This window comes from Saccopteryx bilineata, chromosome 5, assembly GCF_036850765.1.
Source record: "Saccopteryx bilineata isolate mSacBil1 chromosome 5, mSacBil1_pri_phased_curated, whole genome shotgun sequence".
In the NCBI taxonomy this organism is placed as follows: domain Eukaryota; kingdom Metazoa; phylum Chordata; class Mammalia; order Chiroptera; family Emballonuridae; genus Saccopteryx; species Saccopteryx bilineata.
The window spans coordinates 55,613,526-55,635,960 of record NC_089494.1 but is presented as its reverse complement, the minus strand read 5'-3'; the positions used below and the strand labels follow the sequence as shown (position 1 = coordinate 55,635,960).

Here is a 22,435-nt window from a genome sequence, read left to right as displayed (position 1 = left end):
CACTCATCCCCCGACTTGGAAATCCAGTTTATGCAGCATTATTTTTTTTAGACACTTTTCAATCTCTATTGAAACACCTTGGTTCTTTTGTCAAAAATCAGTGGGCCATACATGTATGAATGCATTTTTAAAAAAAAATTTTATTGATTGATTTCAGTGAGAGAGGAAGGAGGAGAGAGTGAGAGAGAGACAGGAGCATCGAATTGGTCCTGTATGTGGCCTGTCCGGGGATCAAACCAGCAACCTCTGTGCTTTGGGACCATGCTTTTACCAGCAGCATTATCCAGCCAGGGATATGGATCTATTTCTTGACTCCCTATTTGGATTTTTTAAAATTTTAAACTGTTTGGATTACTTTAGCATTATAAGTCTTGAAATCAGGTAGGATAAAATCCTCTAATTCCTTCTATTCTAAAATTGTTTAGTTTACTCTAGAAGCTGTTAAAAATTCAGCAGTTATATTTTTGTTTTATAATTTCCATTTTGTTTTTTTTTAATTTTAGCTTTATTGATGTATAATTGACATATAAAAGTGTAAGATATTTAAAATGTAAGATATTAAAGTGTACGTGGTGATTTCTTATACATATACATTGTCAAAGGATTCCCCTCAAGTTAATTAACACATTTATCAGCTCACATATTTATCTTTTGGGGGGGCAAAATTTTATACTCTTAGCAATTTTTGATTGTTTGAGACTGTGTTATCAACTAGAGTCACTATGCTTTACATTAGATCCTCAGAACTTACTCATTTTAAAGCTGAGAGTTTGTATCTTTTTTGGATTGCATCCTAGACATTGTGAATCTTATATTGTACAGACTTTGAGTCTTGTTATCATTTTCTTGAAAATATTCAAGTTGTGTGTTGGTTGAAGGGATATGTTCTGGGAAATGCATCATTAGATGATTTTGTCATTCTGTGTACATAGAGTGTACTCACACAAACCTAGATAGTATAGCCACTACACACAAAGGCTATGTGGTATATAGCCTATTGCTCCTAAGCTGCATACCTGTACAGCATGTTACTGTACTGAATACAGCGGGCAATTGTAACACAATTATAATTACTTGTATGTTTAAATATAGAAAGGTACAGGAAATATATAGTATAAAAGATTTTAAAAATGGTATGTCTGTATAAGGCACTTGCCATGAATAGAGCTTGTAGGACTGGAAACTGCTCTAGGTGAGTCAGCAGGTGACTGGTGACTGAATGTGAAAGTCTAGGACATTACAGTGCACTACTGTAGACTTTATAAGCACTATACACTTAGGCTACACGAAATTTAAAAATATTTTCTTTCTTTAATAATAAATAACCTTAGCTAACTGTTGCCTTTTTTTAAATACACCTTTACATTTTAAACTTTTCTGACTATTTTGTAATAACTTACTGTATTTCCCCATGTATAAGACACACCCTTTTTTGAAAAATTTGGGGTCTAAAAACTGGGTGCATCTTATACAGCGGTTGTAGATTTTTTAACTTGCATTTCCCACTTTTTTACGCTTGTTTTTGCGCTCATTGTTAAAGACAATGATTTGTCATCAGACACAGAGGAGGACAAGCTAATGGATGAGAGTTTTGATAGTGATGAGGAGTTTAATAACTTTATATAATACATTTTTATTTTCAAATTTCAGGCCCCAAAATTAAGGTGTGTCTTATACATGGGAGAATCTTATACCTGGGGAAATACAGTAGCTGAAACACACACATGGTATAGCTATACAAAAATATTTTCTTTATATCCTTATTCTATAAGCTTTTTGCTATTAATTTTTATTAACTTTTTGAACTTTTTTGTTAAAATGTACGACACAAGCACACATGTAAGCCTTGGCCTGCGTGGGGTCTGTGATCAGTATTATTCTCTGCTACCTCCACAGACCATTTGCTGGAAGCTCCTCAGGAGCAGTAGCAGGCACGGGGCTGTCTTCTGGGGAACAAGGACTTCTGGAACACCTGCCCGGGCTCTTCTGGAGGAGGTGTCACTCTTTTCAGAAATGTGTCCCTGGTGATTTTCTTGGTCAGCTTCTCTCTTCATCATAGATGTGCTTTTAAGCAGATAATGCACCATGAATTTTCTTCTCTATTGGGGTGCATGACTTCAAAGTTCTTGGGGGTTTTTTTTGACAGTGAAAGACAGCAACAGACAGGAAGGGAGAAAGACGAGAAGCATCAACTCATAGTTGTGGCACCTTAAGTTGTTCATTGATTGCTTTTTTACATGTGCCTTGACCAGGGGACTCCAGCTGAGCCAGTGACCCTTTGCTTAAGCCAGCGACCTTGGGCTCAAGCCAGCAACATTATGTTTCAAACCTGGGTCCTCAGTGTGCCAGCCCGATGCTATATCCATTGCACCACTGCCTGGTCAGGGAATGACTTCAAAGTTCTTAAGAAGCTTGCTGAGGTCTGCAGAAGCTCTTGCTAATACATTCACTGTGATTTTTCTAGGGAGTTGTTTTTTTTTCCCCCTTCTGCAGTTTCCTTTTCTTTTGCCTCTTCTTCAGCTAAATATTTCTGTTCCAATTCCAACAACTCCTTATTAGTCAGTTCCCAGGAACCACCTCTAGAGGCTCTTCAATGTCATTCTCATCCACACCCAGGTTAAAGTTGTTTTCCATCTCAAAGTTGATTTTTGCAATCTGTTCATCATTGGAAACCCTTTGAAGTCATGGCCTATAAAGTCACTAGGTGATAGGAATATTCGAGCTCTATTATAATCTTATCAGACCACCGGCATATACGTGGTCCATCAATGATGGAAATGTCATCATGCAGAGCACAAGTGTATTGTTTTTATATTGGCAGGCAATCAACCTTCCTAGGTCCACTCCATAAGGTCTGTTTATGTCTTCTGTGGGCAGTTATTCAAATTTCAGTAAGGTTCTATATGTATTTGCTATGTTGGTTGGGTCTGTCTTATGAATGCATTATTGAGGGGTTAAGCTGAACCTTTCATGAGTTAATATTCTCTTTCTGGAGCTTTCTCTACTTTACACCCCTTTCCCCCAAACTATCTGACCAATAGGGGATCAATCCTTTTCTAATTCTTCTGGCCAAAAAGCTGAGTTTTTTTATGAGGATTTTTAAAGCCCACAATGGCATGTTGCTCTGGAATTGGAACTTTTCCTCAGGACAAAGTTGGAAGGAAAAAATCTAACATAATGGTCATTCTCTAAGTTTTTTATTCCCCTTCTGTTTATTTGTAGAATTTTCATCCAGGTAGTTAGTTGTTGATTTTTTGTGTTTTGTCCAGAATTTTTAGTTTTAATCAGGGGGATTGATAGACCCTAGGGTGCTATATCACCTTAGTAAAATGAGCCTCATTTATCTTCTTTTGATTATTACATTTTAAAATAAGTGATAGGCACTATTTCTACAATTGGACAATTTTAATTAGGGATATATCAGTTGAATTCTAAATGTGCACACTGTAAATCTGTTTTTATAAAATGGCCTATTTTTTCTTCCTCTGTTTTAACCCAGATTTGAGACTGTTGGACAAGTCAGAGCTATTTCAAGGCCTGTAAATGCATATTTTTGGGGGGTGCAACTTACTAATCTTTTAAAGTCAAGTGTATCAGAAGAGCTGCTTCATGATTATGGTTTTGCTAATTCTCTAGAAATTCCCATTTGCTTTCTGATGACTTAATGAATCCTAAATAGAAAAATCTATCACCATTTTTTTATTTCCTTCTTTTCCAAGTGAGAGAAGGGGAGATAGACAAACTCCTGCATGCACCCCAATCAGGGTCCACCCGGCAGCCCCCAGTCTGAGACCAATGCTCTGCTCATCTAGGGCCATGCTCACAACCAAGCTATTTTTAGTGCCCGAGGCAGAAGCTCCATGGAGCTGTCCTCAGCCCCAGGTGCTGAATGCACTCAAACCAATCAAGCATGGCTATGGGAGGGGAAGAGATAGAGAGAAGGAGGAAAGGAATGGGTAGGGGTGGAGAAGGATATGATCACTTCTTCTGTGTGCCTTGGCCAGAAATTGAACCTGGGACATCCAAATACCAGGTGCTCTACCACTGAGCCAACGAACCAGGACCTCTATCACTGTTTTGACTAAGGGTTACTTTTTCGCATTGTCAACTCTTTGCTTTGCCTTTTCACTTCAGTAAGCAGCCAATTCACCAGTAGGGTCTACCTGTCCTTTCACACTTGATTGTGTTTATTGCCATTTACTGTAAACTGTTCTCTTTCATTAAATTCTTAGTAATGGACTGACAGCTTACCTTACAACCAAAACCTACCTTAAATGCTTCATCAGTTCTTCAGACGCTTATTATATTCTGCCTTACAACTTCTCAGCCTACCTTTTTGCTATGGCTGTTATTGCAGCAAATGGCTGCACAGAAATATAACTTGACAATCCTTTTATTTTCTTAAGTCCTCCAGGTTAGGACAGCAGCTTCTTTTCCCTTCCAAGTGAGCGGTCTTCCTTTGCCTAGAGACATAAACTATGCCAGCTGTGGTGGCGGCCTCACCAATGATGCTTATTCTCAGTATTGCACACCCTCACTCTCATTGACTTCAGATCACTCATTAGGAGCAGATAATAGCACAACCCAAGAGGAAGTTGTATACGCACCCAGAGGATTATAAGGTTTGGCTAATATGTACTTGCTGGAACTGGAGGAACACATGTGGAAGAGGACTACCTGAATTGCTAATTAATGCCTCTGAAAACTCTGATCTTCAATAAGAGTTACATGTTTGTCCCTGGCCGGTTTGTTCAGTGGTAGACAGTCGGCCCTGTGTGGATGTTCCAGGTTTGATTCTCAGCCAGAGTATACAGGAGAAGTACCTATCTGCTTCTCCCCTCCTACCCCTCTCTCTTCTTTCTATCTATTCTCCTCCCCTGCTGCAGCCGTGCCTCTATTGGAGCAAGCTGGCCTTGGGTACTGAGAATGGCTCCATGGCCTCTGCCTCAGGTGCTTGAGACTTGTTTGGAGGTTCTAGCAGGGGAGCGCAGCTACTTGTATAACCTTGACCGAAGAACAGTCCTCTACTCCATCAGGGAAGGTTGTCCTCTTTGACTGAGCGTGCAGCTTCGGGAGGGATGCACATGGAGCAGTGAGGGAGGAAGGGGACATCCACCTAGCCAGCCAGATCAGCCTAATCAACCCTGGTGATCAATGGGGTGACAGATGTCGCAGCCAGATCGCCCTCACATCCAGGAGCTAAAAATGGCTCTGGTTGCAACAGACCAAGAGCCCAGATGGGCAGATCATTTCCCCCTAGTAGGCTTGCCAGGTGAATCCGGTCTGTCTCTGCCTCCCCTCCTCTCACTGAATTAAAAAAAAAAGTTATATGTTTAAATAAATTTTGGAAATACTGCATGTATCTCTATTAGAAAATCATGAAACACATTGTCATCTCAAAGGCTATAAGATATTCTGTAGTAAAGAGTCCTATTTAATTTCATTTAACTTCTCATTTCCCAAATTTATTTGCCAAAAAGTTCCGTTTCAACCCATTAAAATCTCAATTATAATGCTCCCAGAATAACACTGTGGGAAATTCTATTTGTTTAGGGAGAGTCACAAGAATGGAGTTCTTTTATTTTAGAGGCCTTTTAGAAATAGACTTTTATTAGTGAACTAGGGATCAGCTTAGTCAACTTATTCAAATGACTGGTGGACCACATTTAATAGTAAGAGGTGGAGTCATGTTTTCTGTTTCAGAATCTATTTACATAAAGGTTACCTGACCTGTGGTGGTGCAGTGGATAAAGCATCAGTCTGAAACACTGAGGTCGCTGGTTAAAACCCCGGACTTGCCTGGTCAAAGCACATATGGGAGTTGATGCTTTCTGCTCCTCTCCTTCTTGCTCTCTCTTTCCTTCTGTCCTCTCAAAAAATGAATAAGTAAAATCTAAAAAAAAATTTATTTAACTAAAGATCAAGTATATTCCTTATAGAAGGATTTTACAGTCTGGGGAAGAGATGTTTTCCCACTACATTTCTGGGGAAATGCCATTAATGGATCATATAATATACTTAATTGGTTGAGAAGTTTTTATATCATTATAATAAAATATATTAAGTACTTAACACAACGCCTGAATCTTAGCAACTTTTCAATCAATGTTGTCTGTTACTTTTAATAAACCACAATTATTGTGATTAAAGGAACATTTATAATTTCTCTGAGGATTGAAAGCAGGGGTTATTCAACTCTGGCTGTATATTTGGATTATCATTAAAGATGTAACAACCCCTAGACCTTGTTGTGGATTTTTGGCATTTGCACTTTTTAAAAAAGCTGCACTATGTGAAGGCATAGAATTATGGCAAAACTGGGATTAACCTAAAAAAGGCTAGCACTGTTTAAAAGGTAAAAACTTCCAGTCTTAGTGGTCAATTCCAAGAGATGTTCATTGTATAACAAAAGGTTAGGTTGTGGAGTTGGAATGAATGAATGCAAGGCTTTTGATGTTTGATAGATAAATTAAGGAAATTATATTGAGATGAGCTAAATTTATATGTAAAAAAATGCAGTTAATATTTTGCTAAATACTTAAACTTTTCTTAGAATTTCTTTTACATGATTACATGGTAAATCATATTGTTTACTAGTAACACAAATATTCCATGTACTTAGAATATAATCACATTATTTTTTCCTTGGCATTTTTTGTATGTTTGTTTGAAATATTTCTGGAAGATACAACTCTCCAAAGTTTAAGGTATACTGTGGTTTCTGTTGGGAGGGGGTGTGCACAAGCAGGTGTGGGGCATAGAGGAAAACTGGCAAATAGCTCTGGATTTCTCTTTCTCTGCTTACTGAGGTTAATCTCTAGCAATGTACAGTGCAGAAACAATAACCAATTAAAAACCTAATGGGAAAATTAACCTATTCACAGTAACACCATCAACAATAATTGCCACACTATTGAGGAATAACTTAACAAAAATGGCCAGGATTTCAATATCCCTGATTAATTTAGATGCTAAAATCCTCAACAAAATATTAGCAAACTGGATCCAGCAATATATGAAAAAAATCATACACCATGATCAAGTGGAATTTATTCTGGGGAGGGAAGGCTGGTACAATATTCACAAATCAATCAATGTCATTCATCACATAAACAAAAGGAAGGAGAAAAACCACATGATAATTTCAATAGATGCAGAAAAAGCATTTGATAAAATCCAGCACCCATTCATGATCAAAACTCTCAACAAAGTGGGAATACAGGGAACATACCTCGACATGATAAAGGCCATCTATGACAAACCCACAGCTAACATCAGGATCAATTGGCAAAAATTAAAAGCAATCCCCTTAAGATCAGGAACAAGGCAGGGGTGCCCCCTTTCACCACTCTTATTCAACATAGTTCTGGAAGTCCTAGCCACAGCAGTCAGACAAGAAGAAGAAATAAAAGGCATCCAAATTGGAAAAGAAGTAAAACTATCATTATTTGCAGATGATATGATATTGTATATAGAAAACCCTAAAGTCTCAGTCAAAAAACTATTGGGACTGATAAATGAATTCAACAAGGTGGCAGGATATAAAATTAATACTCAGAAATCAGAGGCACTTTTATACACTAACAATGAACTGTCAGAAAGAGAAATTAAGGAAGCAATCCCCTTCACCATTGCAACCAAAAAAAATAAAGTACCTAGGAATAAATTTAACCAGGAAGATTAAAGACTTGTACTCAGAAAATTATTAAACATTTATAAAAGAAATCAAGGAAGATACAAACAAGTGGGAGCATATACCGTGTTCATGGTTAAAAGAATAAACATCATTAAAATATCTATATTAGCCAAAGCACTTTATAAATTCAATGCAATACCAGTTAAAATACCAATGATATACTTCAAAGATATAGAACACATATTCCAAAAATTTGTACGGAACCAAAAGAGAACACAGATAGCCGCAGCAATCTTGAAAAGGAAGAATAAAGTGGGAAGTATCACTCTTTCGGATATCAAGTTATACTACAAGGCCACTGTACTCAAAACAGCCTGGTACTGGCATGAGAACAGGCATATAGATCAATGGAACAGAACAGAGAACCCAGAAATAAACCAACAGCTTTATGAACAACTGATATTTGACAAAGGAGGTAAGAGCATACAGTGGAGTAAAGACAGCCTCTTTAATAAATGATGTTGGGAAAATTGGACATCTACCTGCAAAAAAAAAAAAAAATGAAAATAGACTACCAACTTACACCATGCACAAAAATAAACTCAAAATGGATAAAAGACTTAAATGTAAGCTGTGAAACCATAAGCATCTTAGAAGAAATCATAGGCAGTAAGCTTTCTGACATCTCTCGCAGCAATCTATTTGCCGATTTATCTCCACGGGAAAATGAAATAAAAGACAGGATAAACAAATGGGACTATATCAAACTAAAAAGCTTTTGCACAGCTAAAGACAATAAGAACAGAATAAAAAGACAAACTACACAATGGGAGAATACATTTGACAATACGTCTGATAAGGAGTTAATAACCAAAATTTATAAAGAACTTATAAAACTCAGCACCAGGAAGACAAACAATCCTATCAAAAAATGGGCAAAAGAAATGAGTAGACACTTCTTCAAAGAGGACATACAGATGGCCAATAGGCATATGAAAAAAATGCTCAACATCACTAATCATTAGAAAAATGCAAATTAAAACCACAATGAGATATCACCTCACACCAGTCAGAATGGCGCTCATCAACAAAACAACACAGAATAAGTGCTGATGAGGATGTGGAGAAAAGGGAACCCTCCTCCACTGCTGGTGGAAATGCAGACTGATGCAGCCACTGTGGAAAACAGTATGGAGATTCCTCAAAAAATTAAAAATCGAACTGCCTTTTGACCCAGCTATCCCACTTTTAGGAATATACCCCAAGAACACCATAGCACTGTTTCACAAGGAAAAATGCACCCCCATGTTAATGGCAACATTGTTCACAACAGCGAAGATCTGGAAACAGCCCAAATGTCCATCAGTGGACGAGTGAATTAAAAAGCTTTGGTACATATATACTATGGAATACTACTCAGCCATAAGATATGATGACATTGGATCATTTGTAACAACATGGATGGACCTTGATAACATTATACTGAGTGAAATAACTAAATCAGAAAAAACTAAGAACTATATGATTCCATACATAGGTGGGACATAAAAATGAGACTCAGAGACATGGACAAGAGTGTGGTGGTGAGGGGGGGGGGAGGAGAGTGAGAGGGTTGGGTGAGGGGAGGAGCACAAAAAAAACCAGTTAGAAAGTGATGGAAGACTACTGGACTTTGGGTGATGGGAATGCAGCATAATCAAATGTCAAAATAACCTGGAGATTTTTTCTTTGAACATATGTACTCTGATTTATCAATGTCACCCCATAAAATTAATAAAAAAAGGTCTGGATTTATGTAATAATGATTGTAAAACTTTTTTGAGGAGGCACAAAAGAAAACATCTACTGATGGAAAAGCTCAATAGTTCAAACACTTAAATCTCCCCCAAATTAATTTACATGTTTAAGTGCATCCTATTCAAGACCCCTGTTTTTAAAGAAAACTTAATATCATGATTATAAGTTTTATCTGAAAAAATAATAATGACCATCCCCCATAGGCCAAAGGCTCCCACTAATGATCTTAAGATCTCTAGTGATTGCTTCTCAGGAAAAGTCTCAAAAGCCAAGGGAAGCTGCCACCGATGATCTCATCTGGGGCCAGCAGCTACTGCTAGAAAAAGCTTTCTATATATTTTCTTTCCAAGGCTCCTTCAAGTACATCTTGCAGAAGACTTGAAGCCAGACACTAGGAAAAGGAGTTCTGATAACTGTGGTTTCAAGCTTTTCTTCTGCAAGAGAGGGAGGTAGCGCAGGGATGATGTCAAGTTGAAAACAGGTAACCTACCACACCATTCTACTGCTGAAAGTCATGTTGTGAGAGTGTGGCAGGATGTATTTTCTCAAACTGGCCACAATATCTCCTATCACACATACCCTTCTTAAAAAGGGAAAGGTCTCTATTTCCTTCTTGAATCTAGGGGAGTTTTTGATTAGAGTGTAAGTTACTATGTATTTTCTGAAGCTGGGTCACAGTCTGTGATACAGCTTCAACTTGGCTCCTTAGAGACATGCTTATACTTTAACCACCATGTTGTGGGGAAGCTTAAGCCTCCCCACATGAGGCATCCTTTATCAGGAATTGTCAACCATTTAAAATTAACATATGGTCCCATGTTTACCCTTCCCTTTGAAGTCAAATGCATTGCTGCTACCCAATTCCCCTTTGTCCTCAGCAAATATGGCTTCCTTGGGATTCAGGAATCATGTAGAGAATATAAAGACCTGTGGTCTGAAAAATCTTAGAAAATTATTAACTTTGGGATATTACTGCATAGTGGATGTAAGCACCATTGTAGTTAAGCCCATTCGAAGCAAGACATTTCTTGCAAGGTTTCTTGTCAGGCTGAATTTCCACATTATAAGATCTTTCCCTGTCTCTTCTCAAATCAGCAACCCCTGGAAATTATTATCATAAAAAAAACTTTGCTTTCCTTGTGTGCATACAGAAAGAACTAACTGAAGGAACAAGTCTGAAATTGAGGCCTTTGATTCCAGTTTGCCAGTTCATGTTTGTCCTAGGCGGTCTCATAGAATAACCTTATCTTTGCGTAAGCTCTTGGCATCTTGTAACATTTCACACTGGCTTGTTAGCCCTGGAGAATTTTGTAGGTGATTCTGGGCAATTCCAACATCTTGGAACCAGAGGTGTCTTCAAGTTCTATATGTACTGAGAAAAAGTTTTGATATACTTCCTACTATTAGTTATCAACAGATAAATGGTCCTGTCTACAAGTAAGAAAAAATAAGATGTTGGAGGCCTACATAAATAGTGTCTAGGAAGAGAAGAGAAAATAAGAGTAGAAATACATGCATAAAATGTGCCTAAAGCTCAAACCTCTGTTGAATGAAGGAATGAATGAATAAGATAAAATACCCAGTCCATTCACATCTCTACTCTAGATACACTATGTAGAACAAACCTGCCATTTGAAAATCTACTCTTAGTACATTTGTAGATTTTTTAAGAATCATGTTTTAAGCTAGTGTTCCTAACATTTGGTGAGGCTAAGGCTTAAAACTTTGAGACACTAATTGTCCCATGCATATGCAATTAGCAATGCATATGTGTCTAAAACACAAAAAATACTTTAAGAGCCAGTGCTCTTCCATCCCTTGGTCCTTCTATATCCCCTTTCATTCAGCAAAATACGTACATATTCCATTAGTTAGAGTTTTACTAAGAGTGCAATTACTCATCCTTCAGTTCACAATACGACACTCCTCCCCTGAGCCTCTCAGCTCTTCAGCATCTCTGTCCTTCTGTGACAGCTTAGATTTAACTTGATATAACAAATTAGTTTTGCAGTTCTACTCCAAGGTTTCAGAGCTGTTCCCAGTCAGCTCTCATCACATATACCACCAAAAGGCTAAAGTGATGGATTGAAAAGTGCATATAATATTGAAATCTAAAGGGGTTGTTTGGAAGGTATATTCTGGAAATCATGTTTTATGCTGAATTACCTAATATATTCTTTAAAAGAAATAATCAGAAGCTAACTCATAAATAAAACTTTTATAAGAATTCAGATCTCCTAAGTTTATCATATTTTCTATTTATACAATATTTCTATCTTGACATTTTTATTTTGAAAATGGTTATATCTTCAGAAAACTTAACGTTTTGCTACATTTGCTTTATCCTTTTTTTCTTGCTTGCTTTCTATTGTTTTCCTAGAACTTATCCATGTTTACTTCAGTGTGTATTTCCTAAGTATAAGGACAATCTTGTACATAATTACAGTATTTATCACAACTAAGGAAATTAACAATACTTTCATAATGTCATTTAATATTCTGTACAATCCAGATTTTCCCTACTGCCCCCAAATAAATTCTCTCAAGCCCTTTTCTTCAAAGAAATAGCATTATTGGTGGGGGGAAAAACCATTTCCGTGATACCTTCTTATGGTGTCTGAGTGGCACTTCTATTCATACCTCTCTTACATGGTAGTATTTTCATTACTTGTTTCTACACAGACTTGTGACTAGGTGACCCCATGGAAGACATGATGTGGGCATGTTACCTTTTGTGTAGGAATGTCTGAGTTAAGTATATGTAGAGAGGTTTGAAAGAATGCTGCACAGTGCCTGTCCACTGACTGCAGGGAAAGAGAAAGAATCTGACTTTTGTTTCTAGTCCTCTGGGCAAATTTGAGCACTTATTTCAGATTTACCTTGATATAACAAATTGCTTTTGCAATTCCTCTTCACAGAGTTGAAATCTCATCAAACTCTCAACAATAACAATTTTATATCTTGAGGCACTTTGGATATTTGCTGCATCTTTATTTATATAAATTGAGTAATATGTAGCTTAACTCCCCATTTCTGACCTCAATATCTTTAAAGCTTATACTATTCTTTTCTTTGAATCATTTCTATATCTCGGTTTTTACTTTTAAAGGTGTCAATGTCCCCCATTCCTTTCTTTCTTTATACTTTTTAGAAATTTGGGTGCATTTCCTATTTGCTAGAATATTTTTTTCAGAAACCAAGAGAATGCTATCGATATCTACTTTTGTGATAGGTAGAGCTTACTCTTCGAAGCCTTTTAAGAGATTTTTAAGTTAAAAAGGGGAAAACTGCTCATTTTAGAATACAATCATTTGGAGAAATGTCAACAGGTTACTTTGCAGGGGAAATCAGTGGTGAGACTACTGCACTGTGAAAATAGGAGGAGAAAATTTGGGTTAAACGTTTAAGTATGACCTTGTAGAATAGCCCTTCAGTTTAACACTGAGCAGAGAGACCAGTGACCCAAATTGGACTCTTTTTCTATTTTCTTAGGACTAATGGAGTTAAACTGTGATTTCCTGAGACCTATCTTTTTTAACTGAGGGCAAGTATGTGATTCCTAAGTAGGCCCAGCTTTGGTTCATGTAATAACTAAGCCTCAAGTAGAACTTTTTGAGTATAATAATAGTGTTAAGTGGAAGCTCTTAAAAGGAACAAACAATAATCACAAACATAAGCTTGACAGGTAATGCTGTATATTATATTGTAACAAAACTAATGATATGTAAGCTTTAGCAAATATATCATGGCATTTTAGCATATAAATGGATTATTTATTCTCTAGTGCTCTGTTAAGTATACAAATAAAAACTTTAGTACTAAAGCTCTTTTGAGGTATACTAGAAAAATATACCAAATTGAAATGGAAATCGTGGAAAGGTGATTCACATTTCAAAAGATCATATCAGGACTGTAACTTGTCTTGTTAATATTCATGAGCTTTAGGTTTTAGGAGCCAAATGATGACCTACAACTTTATATTATAAAACTAAACTAGCCCTGGCCAGTGGGCTCATCAGTAGAGCATTGGCCTAGAGTGTGGAAGTCCCTGTTGGATTCATGTTCAGGGCACACGGGAGAAGCGACCATCTGTTTCTCCATCCCTCCCCCTTCTCTCTCTCTTTCTCTCTCTCTCTCTCTCTCTCTCTCTCTTTCTCTCTCTCCTCTCTCTTTCTCTCCTCTCTCTTTCTCCCCTCTCTCTTTCTCCCCTCCAGTGGTCGTGGCTCCTTCAAGCAAGTTGGCCCCAGGGGCTGAGGATGGCACCATGGCCTCGATTCAGGCACTAAAATAGCTTGGTTGCTGAGCAAGAGAGCAATGGTCCCAGATGGGCAAAGCATCACCCCATAGGGGGACAGGGGGATTACAGGAGGGTTCCTGGTTGGGGTGCATGTAGGAGTCTGTTTCTCTGCCTTCCCACCTCTCACTTAATAAATGAATAAATAAATAGTATACCAAATAAATAAATAAATAAATAATAAAAGAGTATACCATTCTAAGCCTTTTAGGGATGATACTATTCTTATCCTATAGCATTGGCTCCTGAGAGGGGCTTCGTGTCATAAATAGAAATATTTAAAGTTTCTTTGCAAAATATATATATACTAAGGACTTTAGAACTTTGTTTTTCTGTTTTATTCATTGAGCAGTATTAGAGCATCTCTTTTTTTCTGCATGATACCCCGAGAAGTGAAACCTCTAGCATCCCCCTGCTCTGCCCTGCCCTGGTATAGTTGAGCACTAAAAGTGTGCGTGCTATGAATGTATAGCACATAGTTTTAAATGTTTTCCGGTGTCAGTGGCTGTAACCTAGACTGTTAGAAATGGCACTCCAGCCCCAGCCCCAGCCCCAGCCCCCAGCTAACTGGTGCTTTGCCCACCAGCTGTTTTCTGCAGCTAAGAGTTTTACCCTCCACCTCGTTCTTCCTAGGCACTGGGTTACTGAGCTCTCTGCTTTTGCCAACACTGTTTCAACACACACTGTTCACTGAAGAGTTTAATGGAAGAAAAAGGTCCCTGTGTGCCTTGAGAGACTGCATGCGAGTAATATTGTGCGCCAAGGTGAAGCACCTGGGCACAGCGCTGGGTGGAGCCTTTGCTGTGCTTGCTGTCTCCTTTGAGAGCTTGACTCCTTGAGTTGCTGCTCTTATATCTGAGGTGGTAAAATCACTTAGCTTGACAATGGCCTGTTGCCTTACTTCTTATTCTTTGGCATTGAATGGTAGTGTTCTGTTCCTCTTTGGGAATATTGCCGAAAGCCTACTGAATAAGGCTTCTCAGGTTATGCTTTCTTTTATTTACCATCCCAGACTAGTGTTCTCTCCAGCCAAATACCAACCTAACTTTATGTTAAATATGGGAACATTTGCTTTCTCTAGTAATAAGTTTTAAATCAGGAGTAAGAGAACTTTAACTCAGCCCGTGTGGAGGGCAGACTGTATGGCACAGTGAATAAACAAAGACCTAGAAATCTTTTGTCAGCCTAAAACACTCCCTACGATGGTATTTGATAAAATAATAATAATTACAGTGATGGCTGATGCTTGCTACTGAAAACCTGTAATTTCCAACAGCTGTGACATGACCATGCAAGCTACCAACACATATAAAATAAAATGTATGCTTCCCTGAACAAAGATTGCCCAAATACGTATAATGCCCTATTTAAGGTACTTGTTTTTAATGATTTACCTAATCGCCATGAAGATTTACATATTTTGAAAAATTTTGTCTTATAATATCTTAGGAAGTTTTGAAGCCAATGAATTTTTTTAAATAAATTAATCAATACACCTTGTCATCATACAGCATATGAGATGAAACTGGTTATGCCATGGCTCAAATAACACAGATACTGCAAACTAATAATAACTAAACAGTTATTCAAACGGCAGAGATGTTCCCTTTTCCCCAGTATTAGTACAACCAAAGGACTCTGGCAGGAGAGGATTACATATATGATTTTCATAGAAACCAACTTATATATTACCAAGTTTGCATTTCCACTGTCATTACAGTGTGCCAAGGGAAGAGAAGATCTTCTGCAGTTCGTTTAACATTTTGACAGATACTGCATTATTTAACATGATATGCTAAGTGAATACCTACTATATGCAAGGAAGACACGATATTTGGTCTTAGGGAGAGTACACAGTCTTTAGGAGGTACTTGCTGCAAGGAGCACCTAATTTATTATCAGTTAATTTGAAATAAATATTTTTTATAGGTTTTATTTACAGGTTTTTAGAGAAGGGAGGGGAATGGAGAAAAGCAAGAAGCATCCACACATAGTAGTTGCTTCCTGTATGTGCCTTGACCAGGCAAACCCAGGGTTTCAAACTGGTGACCTCAGCGTTCCAGGTTGATGCTTTATCCACTGCCCCACCACAGGTCAGGCAAAATTAAATTTTTAAAGCTGGAATGAACACATTACCATAAATATTCAGAGGTAAAAAGTTGCTGGTTTAATGAGACAGGAAAAGCTACAAAAAGGAATAAATCTGGAATAATGTGGTTGCAAGTGGTGATAGAAACTGATTTTGATTGGTTTAAAACAAATTGCGTTTTGTTTATTTTCCTGTAGCCACGTGGATATTTGAGGTCTGTGTGAGGAGGGCAGGGCCTGCATGGAAAGATCAAATGTTTCTTGGAATTAGAGGGAGGCACTTAAAGCAAACAGACCCATGGCTGGCCATTAAAGACATAGTATTTAAAGATTTCAAGAGGCAGAAAGAAGGAAGTAAGGAGGGATGGGCATTCTAGGCAGAGAGAATGGCCCAGACAAGTTTGCAGATATGGAAAGCTTCTAGTAAGACAGATTTTTTTCACTTGGGTTGAGCAATAATGTGCCTATTCTACATACTTCCAATTCTATGCAGGGTCAGAATTTGGAAAATGTAGTCTCACAGATTAATTTTTATAAGAATGTGATCAAGTTCCTTTCATTCTTATTTTTTTCTCCAGGAGATTTTAACATTATTATATATAAACGTAAAATTATATGTCAAACAACAAAATGAACTAAATCCTTCCTAAGTTGGTGTGAAATCATAAATATGTTTGAAACAATACTGCATACTTGCCTGACCGGGCGGTGGCACAATGGATAGAGCATCGGACTGGGATGCAGAAGACCCAGGTTCTAGACCCTGAGGTCGCCAGCTTGAGTGAGGGCTCATCTGGTTTGAGCAAAAAAAAGCTCACCAGCTTGAGCCCAAGGTCGCTGGCACGAGCAAGGGGTTACTCAGTCTGCTGAAGGCCCGTGGTCAAGGCATGTATGAGAAAGCAATCAATGAACAATTAAGATGCTGCAGTGTGCAACAAAAAACTAATGATTGATGCTTCTCATCTCTCTATTCCTGTCTGTCTGTCCTTATCTATCCCTCTCTCTGACTCTCTCTCTGTCTCTGTAAAAAAAAAAATACTGCATACTGATTTTTCATAAACAATTTGATATCCCTTCACAGCTTGGATGAAGCTGCTTGACTCAATAGGGAGATAGAGAAAAACCACAATGTTTGGCCTCTGGTCCTGAAATCAAAATAGTGGTTTGATTAAATGCCAGTTGGTTGTAAATGATAACCCACATAAACAGTGGGAAGTCATTACACTTAAGCAGTGTATTCTAATTTAATTTTATGGCTTTTGGAAGAAAATCCCTAGGCTAGTCAGCAGAACCTAAGAAATGGTGACTGAGCTGAACGTTAGGGGGACTCTAATTCTGGTAGGCCAGCTCTGAGGTGTCCTACCTGGGCAGCCGGTAACTGTCTCCCTAGATTCTTTACCAAGTCTTTCTCATGAAATCATTTTGTTGTTTGATCATCTACCTATACCAGGGGTCCCCAAACTATGGCCCGTGGGCCACATGCGGCCCCCTGAGGCCATTTATCCGGCCCTTGCAGCACTTCTGGAAGAGGCATCTCTTTCATTGGTGGTCAGTGAGAGGAGCATAGTTCCCATTGAAATACTGGTCAGTTTGTTGATTTAAATTTACTTGTTCTTTATTTTAAATATTGTATTTGTTCCCGTTTTTTTACTTTAAAATAAGATATGTGCAGTGTGCATGGGGATTTGTTCATAGTTTTTTTTATAGTCCGGCCCTCCAACGGTCTGAGGGACAGTGAACTGGCCCCCTGTGTAAAAAGTTTGGGGACCCCTGACCTATACAGTAGATCCTAAATTCGTGTAAAAGCCACACCACCAAATCTTTGCATTTGATGTCCACGTATTTCAGTATATATTGTATTTCTGTATTAAAAAATTCCCTCAAACTTAGTACCTTTATTTTATAGAAATAAAATTTTGTGTGCCCAGATGATTCATCTGCTTCATATAGTATCAATGGCATCCCTTGGTACTCTCCAGCTGGAATCTTGGACAGTCAGAGGAAATAATACCATTTCACTCTCAGCCTGGTGTTTTGATGGTGACAGCTAGAAGGCCAGGCTCAACTGAGCTCTCTTTTTCTCTGTATCATTGTGAGACTTCTTCATGTTGTCTCTCCAATAAGTTTGTCAAACTTCTGACATGGAGCTTAGGTCTCCAAGAGACCAAAGTGGAAGTTGCCAGTCTTTGTAAAGGTCATATCTGGGGCCGGAATACCATCACTTCCATTGTACACCATTGGTCAGAATAGTCATAAGCCAGTCCAGATGGAATGAGAGGGTAAAAAGACTTCTACCCTTGATGAGAATGATATCTCAGAATTAGTGGCTCTCTTTAATCCACCATATCATGCACAAAACAAGATATTGTAGAAAAAATAATCTTGAAAAAACCCCAAAATTATTTATATGTATACATGGCCTTTACAGGTCAATGGAAATTGCTGGTATTATCTGTGGTCACACTATTCCTTTACCTCATGCTGTCCTGCTGAGCAAGAACTGTCTAGAGCAGATTACCACTGAGCCAAAAAGTAAAAAATGTGTATGTATTCCTCCTTATGAAAATTTGATGTTTGGATCTGATATTTAGCTAGTGCCTGGGCATCTATTCCTTCTGTGACTACTTAGATTGTGCTTGTCTTGTAAGACAGTTCCTCCTCAACTTTTCTGAACTTTTTGCTTGCTAAGAATGTCCCTGGCTTTTCTCAAACACTAAACTGTGTATCTTATTTGTTGGATGTTTTAGGTATGTATCCCAGGTAACAGATATAATATACACTGTTGTCTTGGCAGCACACATACTTTAAGCACCATACTGCTTCTCCTAAACCTGTTATGATTGTCAATTTTGCCACTAAACTGACAGTGAGTACAATGACATGTAAAGATGCCTTTTGGCATTGATTTGGCTTTACCACCAGAGAAGACAAAGAAGGATTACTTTTCATTATTTTGTTCTGGGGTTGTCAATCATATATGATCTACACAGGGGCTCAATTAATGATGCAAGTTGTTCTAGGCCAGCTTCTAAAGCTGTCTGGCTGCAAGAAAGCTATTGGGAATTAAGACAAATTAGGCAAAATTAGCATAGCAGTCGAATGGTGCCAATACAGGTACAATGTGGGTTGACTTAGAACATATCATATAGCAATATAACCCCGTTCAGCATAGAAAGAAAGAGTTACATAAATGGTCCAAGGACAGAAATATGATGTGGCTTTGTTAGGTAGCCATAATAGGATTGAATTCATTCAAGCACTTATCCACCAAGATTCGCTTCTAAGTATTTTGAAATGTTTTGGATCAGAAGAACAAAGACAAAATAAGAAATGCAATGTAGGTTTTAAATTGTACTTTTGGATATCTTTCTCTGCTTCCATGCTTCAATTCAATAAGCATTTATTAACTTGTACCTGTCATGCATGGTTTCCTGTACTCATACATTCAATAGGATTTACTGAGAGCCTGCTATTTACTGCACAGTGTGCCAGGAGACTGGCTGGTAAGCAAGATCAGGCATAGTTTCAGCCTCTAAGGAGCTTCTTTCTAGAGAGATATGTAAGTAAATAAATAATACATGTGCTGACAATTGAGATAAATATTAGGTACATAAATGCTCATATTTTAAAAACTCGGCATTTTAGGGAATTACACGATAAAGAGTTTATTCTTTTGCTCATTCTACAGCTTAACATGGTTGTTTCTTATTAGGTAGCAATCTGGGTAGCTTTTCATGGGCATCAACTCAGGGATACGATTTTCTTCCATCTTGTGATTCCATCGTATTTTGTCTGCTTAGCTGGAATAGAGGGGAAAACAAGTGGAGGGTAGTGTGTGGAAGGATTTTGTGAGCCTGGCTTTAAAATAGTGAACCTCACTTCTGCCCACATTCTATTCAGAATTCAGTCACATAGTCATGTATAACTTTAAGGGGAGGCCAGAAAATACAATCTAGTGTGCCCAGATGAGGAGGAAAATGGCTAACCAGTCTGCTAAACCTTGTGAATGAAAAGAACGGGATGCTTTCAGATGTGAAGATGAGAGCAAAAGATGCCTTCTCTGATGCTTTTGCGTTTCATTCAAATACAGATTGCCTTTCAGTATTATTTAAAATATCTCATTTGTCTATTTCACCTACAAACTGTAAAGTTTAGGTTGATATTTTTTTGAAAAAAATAAAATTTAAAGCCATAGAGGAAGAGTCTTGGCCATTATTGAATCATCAGTTGACCCTTGAAAAATGTGGGGCTTAGAGTGTTAACCTCCTATGCAGTTCAAAATCTGCATTTAACTTTTACTCCCCCAAGGCTACTAATAACCTACTGTTTCTCAATAACATAAGTCATCCATTACAATGTTTGTATGTTATATGTATTCTATACTGTATTCTTACAATAAAGTAAGCTAGAGAAAAATAAAATGTTATTAAAACATCATGCCTGATCTGTGGTGGCGCAGTGGTAAAGCATGGACCTGGAATGCTGAAGTTGCTGGTTCAAAACCCTGGGCTTGCCTGGTCAAGGCACATAGGAGAAGCACTACAAGTTGATGCTTCCTACTCTCCCCCATCTCTCTCTCTAAAATCAATAAATAAAATCTTTTAAAAATTATAAGGAAGGGAAAATACATTTACTGTACTTTTTGAAAAAAAAATTGTGTATAAATAGACAAATGTAGTTCCAACTTATGTTGTTCAAGGGCCAACTATAATTCTTTTTTGTATGTGAAAAATAAAAGTCTAACTTCTTCCAATTCACAAACATGAGATATCTCTCTATTTGTGCCTTCAATTTCTTTCATCAAAATCTTGTAGTTTTTAATTGTACAGATCTTTCACTTCCTTGGATAAGTTTATTCCTAAGTATATTATTGTTCTTGATGCTATTGATTATTTTCTTTATTTCTTTTTCAGATATTTCATTATTACAATATAGAAACATAACTGATTTCTGTATGTTGATTTTATATCCTACAACTATACAGGATTTGTGGATTAGTTCCAACAGTGTTTTTGGTTGAGTCTTTAGAATTTTCTACAATTAAAATCATATCATCTGCAAATAGTTTTCCTTCTTCCTTTTCAATTTGGATGTCTTTTATTTCTTGCTTGAATCCTCTCGTTAGGACTTTAAATACTATATTGAATAAGAATAGTAATAGTAGGCAGCATTGTTAAGGTAATTGCTGAAGTAATATGTATAGCTTCTTAGTGCCATAGCCAGGTTACTTATTTATCAGAGGAGTTTGTAATGCTCAGTGTTCACACACACACACACACACAGACACTCACTCTTACTTACATAATTGACCCCTGTTTCCTCTTTATTATCTGATGTGCCAAAATGCTCATTTAAATGTGCTTATTCCCAGTGTTGAACTTTCTTTAGAGGAATCTGATTGAAGGGACCTGCGTCCACAGTAAAATCACTGCTCACAACTTGTAATAACTTCACCCAAAAAGCCCCTGCATGAAGTCAGACCTTGCTTAATTTGTTTGGTAGATTAGAGCCAAAACAGTTCTGAGATTATTAAAACTGATCCTCAGAAATACATTTCAGAGCCATATGTCTTGAGGCCTTCACCAATGTACTGTTTAGCCAGAGAGACTGACTAAAATTTGAGCTTTTTTTGTACTGATGGTGGCTGAAGCCTGCTCCTGCTTCAGGGTCATTTTTATACAGGAGAGAGTAGTAACTTTTATTGCATATATTTATATATTGATGAAAAATTCTTGAATATTTTTAATATTGAAAAAGTCCTATCTTGGTTAGCTTCTTTCTTTTGTTTTTGAAGTGACCATATCCTCAATATTTTATTATCACATAATAAAACAAAATATTTATATTAATCTTAGAACTGGATCCCTTGGCCCCTTCCCAGTTCAGAATGCTTACATCTCTTAATAGCCAGCATTCTCTTAGATCTGCATTTGGGTTCAATGCCTTTAAGCCTCACACAGCCTTCTTTGTAGTTTTAACCTTTTTGTGGAAAATCGGCTTAGTCTGCCCACCATAGCCACTCTGCTCCCTATCATAATGCCACTTTCCTTGCACATACAGAGGATCCATGCCCTTCTTGTACTGTTACTTTGTGGGCTTGATGCCACACTTCTTACAAAGAGTCCGGCTGGTTTTAGGAACATTCACCATGTTTACAAGAATGCTGTCATCATGGAAAGGTGGTCCATTTCTTTTTCTGGGGTCAGAGGTAGAAAGGATTGGAGATAGGCTAGTAGGGACTACCAGTCACAACACAAATTGGTTCCTGTCTTGTTCAAGCTTCCTTACATTATGTTTTCTGAAAGTAATATATGAATATGTAATATTCAAATCAAGCGGCTGGAGAATTGAGGGTGAGTACAGCTTTAATACCAGTAACCCTTAGTAAAGAGATGGGAATTAACGTCTTAAAATATTCTTTGCATATATGCTACTTCCTAATCCTCTAGAGTGCCCAATGAAATGCAGATACTGGACTACTTTTAGGTTGGAGAGTGAAACTCTTGGGCTTTTGACTTGGGAACCTGCATGTTAAAGAGTATTTCCTTTGCTTTACTTTTATTTCTTTATTTTAAAATTTTTATTTAGAAAATTATATTTAATGGGGTGACATTGATCAA

The 22,435-nt window shown here is 37.5% G+C and overlaps 1 pseudogene; it reads right to left on the bottom strand.

Annotated features, from left to right (window-relative positions):
• Positions 1 to 21,666: 21,666 nt before the first annotated feature.
• Positions 21,667 to 21,965, bottom strand: LOC136338455 (large ribosomal subunit protein eL42-like; annotated as a pseudogene).
• Between the last annotated feature and the right edge of the window lie 470 nt (positions 21,966 to 22,435).